This window comes from Alligator mississippiensis, chromosome 7, assembly GCF_030867095.1.
Source record: "Alligator mississippiensis isolate rAllMis1 chromosome 7, rAllMis1, whole genome shotgun sequence".
NCBI classification, from domain to species: domain Eukaryota; kingdom Metazoa; phylum Chordata; order Crocodylia; family Alligatoridae; genus Alligator; species Alligator mississippiensis.
Window position 1 is genome coordinate 34,374,020 of NC_081830.1, and position 4,861 is coordinate 34,378,880.

General features: G+C 40.0%; 1 pseudogene; it reads right to left on the bottom strand.

Annotated features, from left to right (window-relative positions):
• Window positions 1-2,636: 2,636 nt before the first annotated feature.
• Window positions 2,637-3,572, bottom strand: LOC102575081 (olfactory receptor 10A7-like; annotated as a pseudogene).
• Window positions 3,573-4,861: the final 1,289 nt, after the last annotated feature.

The following is a 4,861-nucleotide window of genomic DNA, read 5'->3' on the forward strand; positions in this document are numbered from 1 at the left end:
TCTTTATTACTTTCTCTTGTTGGCCCAGCACTTTCATGGACTATGTCCTTGGCTGTTCTCTGATGATGTATTAGCTGTGGACTTTTTCCCCACACTCTGCCATTCCTTCCTCTAAAAGTGTCATCCTCTGCAATGTTTTCTGGGGGTGGTGGCAGTGGTGCTGCTCCATGTTCTGCTGTAGCTCTCCTTGGTCTTCCACGGTGACCCCAGGCTCGTCATTTTCCCTTTCCCACTGGAAGCACTGGCATCACTTCTGGCATGAATTCCTCCTAATCTGAGCTGGATGAAGCTTCCACAGACACATGGTCTTCTTGCTCTGAACCATTTCCCATGTCTGGAACAAAGCATCCTCACTGCCTTGAGATAAGATTTCATCAGTGCATGTGTCACTGTCATCCCCAATTACCTGTGCAAGACAGGCTTCAGCACTGAATATGCACTGCCTTCTCATCCTGTACTAAAGAAAAAAAAGAAAAAAAAGAAATTACCGCTGAATGAATATAAACAACAATCAAAGACAAGCCTGTCCACCTATGCTGTCACAGAAGCAATTCCACCCTGCTGTATGGCAGTGCAGGTAGCACCATCTCCTCCTGGGCATAGAAACCAGAGACCAGCATCCACCCTTTGCAGGCAAGTCAAATGTGGGTGGATGCTGTTTGGAAACCACACATGCAGAGACTTATTGAAAGCAGGTAAAAGGGGAAGCGGGGGACATGGCACTCCATAGTGTTTGCTGTATTGCAGTATGATGTTGTTCTATTTCTTCTCTGCTGTTCCTTTGCTCCTTGTCCTCACATCCAAAAAAAGTCAGGGTAAACTAGCTTGTATGTTATGAAAGGGGCAGGTAAGGCAGAGTTTTGCCATGAGAAAAGAGAACAGAGGTAGATTTGGGTGTGACAAAGGGGGTTTTTTTTGGCAAAGGGCAGGGTGTTTTGATGGCCTTGCAGCCTGCAAACAAAGTAGTTTGCAAAAGAGATTACCACATCTTCTGCAAAAGCAGAGTGGAGGATGGCCATATATTAGTTACCATGGATACCTAAAGAGGACATGATTGAGGTGTGAATGAATGCTGACCTTTCATATGCAGCCACCCAAAGTGGCCAAACAGGTCTAGGCCTGTCATTTATACAGAAATTACATTGGGGTAACATGGGCTTGGGGTAAGTTGTTACCCAATATGGAAAACCACGTTCATGCCTGGGGTAGCATGTTACCCTGGGCTGTTTTTCATCCACAGAGAGCAAAACATTCATGTAAGATGGCTGTTCTTTGGGGATATTGTGCACTGTGGTGCCAGTGACAATGTCCTAAAAACATTTTTTTTTAGAATTAATTAACTTTAAGATACTGCACAAAATATGCATCTGGGGTAGGAAATTACCCCATGGAAATGTATGAAGGTTAAATTTTGGGAACTTACAGATATTTATGTTCATACTTGCATAATTATTTTTCATCTTGGGGACTACCCAACCATAGTGGACACTTCTGATCATGATCAGAAGGGAAGCATGGGGCTAGAATATTTATGCATGGGCAAATAAAATTGCACTTCCATGACTACATGATTGTCACTGCTCTATATAATGATAAAATAGAACTTGGCCCTTAATATCCTTGTATGCTTTTGAAAACCCCTGCATTACAGATATCATTCAAATTAGATTTTGAATCCAGTTAGTTTTACATTCTCAGATATATGAGTTTGAAGGTGGAATTACTCTGTATTTTTATAATAACACTGCCAATGACAAAATGGCAGTGTAAGAGTGTTGCTATAGCTGTGATGGTCCAGAAATTACGCAAGACCAATGATTTCTTAGGGTGATGGGGTTGGGATAAAGTCAGAGAAGCTCTTGAAGCAAGAGCTTCTTTGTCAGGTCTCATAGTAATAACAATAATAATGTAAGGCAGTGCAGGTATGACCAAGTGGAAGTTTTACACTGGGACTTCTAAATGTTTTTTGTTTAGTGTATGAGCAAGTTTTAACTCTTCAGAAAGCCCACTGTATTGTCATTAATTTGGCATTATGTAAAGCTCTATGTAATGGAAGCTTTAGAACAAAGGAAGCTGTCTGAATAGCTAGAGAAGTTGTTCAAAATCTTATATTGTTCTGGGAGCCAGATCTTTAGGCAAGGCTGTTGCATAGGATTTTTTTTTTTCTTTTTTGCTGAAATTCTGAAAGGGAGTCTTGATCTGCCTATATTTTGTAACTATCACTGTGCAAGTAACTGGGCATAGCATAAAATATATACATACATACATTCCATCCAGGAAGAGCACACACCAACTGCTGAAACTTCCTTAGCCTGACGAAGGGTTTTTGAACCCAAAAGCTTGTTTAATAACTATTCTCCAACCATTTGGGTTGGTCTAATAAAAGATATCAAATTCACCCAAGGAACCTTGTCTCCATACCTACATACATGCACCTATAGATAGATAGATAGATAGATAGATAGATAGATAGATAGATAGATACACAATTTAAATTAGTTATTATGATGAATTAATCCAGGTTCCATGCCACCTACTTTTCACTGAGTGGGTCAGTTACATTCAAGGCCCTGGAGTTCTGTCCAGGATGTCACAGCAGTCAACTGGGATAGAAGAAGCTGTAACAGAAGTGATAATTACCATGAACTTCTTTTTCTGTTCAGTGTTCTCCACAAGGCTCCCTTCACTTCATTGTTCCTCAGGCTGTAGATAATGGGGTTTAACATGGGGGTGATGACTGTGTAAGAGAGAGATGAGAGTTTCTTGGTGTCAGGTGAGTAGCTGGATTTGGACCAGATGTATGTCAAACTGCTTGTACCATAAAACAGAATCACCACTGTGAGGTGGGAGGAACAAGTATTAAAAGCTTTGCATCCAGCCTCTGGTGATGTCATCTTTAGCATGGTATAGATGATGCAAATGTAGGACACCATGATCAGTACAAATGGGACCATTATAATTATTATAGTAGCCATGAGGGAATTCATCTCAAACTTGTAGGTGTCTGCACATACAAGCTGTATGAACGGAGGGCCATCACAGAAGTGATCCACCTCATTGAGCCCACAGAATGGGAAACTAAAGACCCATTTGACTTGCACCGTCCCCATGAGGATTCCTGAGATCCACAAGGCCAGCACGATTTGGATGCACATCCTCCTGTTCATAATGCTTGTGTAGTGCAGTGGGTGGCATATATCAACATAGCGATCATAAGCCATGGCAACCAGGAGGAAGCACTCCACGGTTCCGAAGATGAAGAAGAAAAACATCTGTGCTGTGCATCCAGAGAAGGAGATGGATTTATTCTCAGAGAGGAGAATCACCAGCAGTTTGGGGACAACTGCGAGGGTGAAACAGATTTCCAAGAAGGACAAGTTCCTGAGGAAGAAGTACATGGGGCTGGAAAAGGCTGGGTCTGCCGTAGTAATGAGGATGATGGGGATATTTCCAAGAAGGCTTATTACATAAATAACCAGAATCACCACAAAGAGCAGAAGCTGGAACTGCTTGAAAGTGGGGAACCCCAAGAGAATAAATTCAGTAACTACAGTTTGATTTGCCTAGACCATTTTTCTGAGTATCTAGAATGTGGTGTTCAAATAAAACTGAGACAGAGAGAAGTTTTGCATGTCTGCTAGCTGAGAGATTCTGCTGAGGTTGCACAGGTTTCATGAAATGCATAAACTTGCCATCCTATGCAAAGAAAATTGCTTCCTTGGTTTTCCGTTTAGGGCAATTCTGAATATTATTCAGGGTAGTTAACTCTTCAGACAGATCGGGTCTTAAGATGTAGGTTATATTTACTGACTGTGTGATCAGAACTTTCATCTCTTGGCTTTCCTACTTCAGGTGCTTATTTATCAACTTGAATTGGACTCATTAGGGTATCTAAGGCTTGGTCAAGCCATCTGTGTATGTCCTGAAAGGTAGAAAGAAAGCCAGGTAACATTTTAGCATCAATATAAATGCCTCTTGGGAGATGGATGCCTAAAAAAAAGCACAAATGACTCTTTTTTGCATTTTCATCCATATTTGAATGGAAGAAATCTCTGTTTTTTGTTTTGTTTTAACCAAATTCCAATTTTTGCTTGATTGTAAGAAAACGGGGAGGGGATGCCTGGAGAAATGCTAACATTTTTTAAATGCCTAACTAAGATTTTTTGGATGAAAAGCATCACGTTTTCTGAACAGGAAAATAGCACCTGTCTAAATAAATAACATAGTAGTGCATCCATTAAAAAATGCCTGCATGGGGGTCAGTACTCCAGCATTATCCAAATCCTTGGTTAAGTTAGTCTGCAAACAGTCACACGCTTGCTTAATATTTCTATTCTTAATAATCCTGAAGACATCCATGGCGATTCTTCCAGAGGTAAGATTAGGCAGATGATTTAAGGATTTGCACTACTTGGACTCTAGTTACTTTACAGAACGAACAGTGAAATAACAATTCCCATTAAAATAAACAGCAAAACTCAAAACTTCAATCATGTCAGGTGTTCCTTCGGTATAACTACCTCTTTCTTTCAATGTAGACACCAAAGATTTAAAGTTATGTAATATAATTGTGTTTATCCATTTAAGATACTAAAATACTGCACTCTTTACGTGACCACCTATCTATTAAAAGACAAAACTCAGGATAAGATAGATTTCAGTAGCCTAGCCAATAAATGGGGCTGGAATTCTGCAATAAAATGGGACTTGCCATTCAGCAAGTAAAGAATCTGATAATTTGAGAATAATATGAACCTGACATGTTGCTGAAATATGTAAGTATATAGATATATTACAGAAGTACTTTCCAACTACAATATACAAAAAAATATTGCAAACCCATGTATAAGGTTCGATTTCA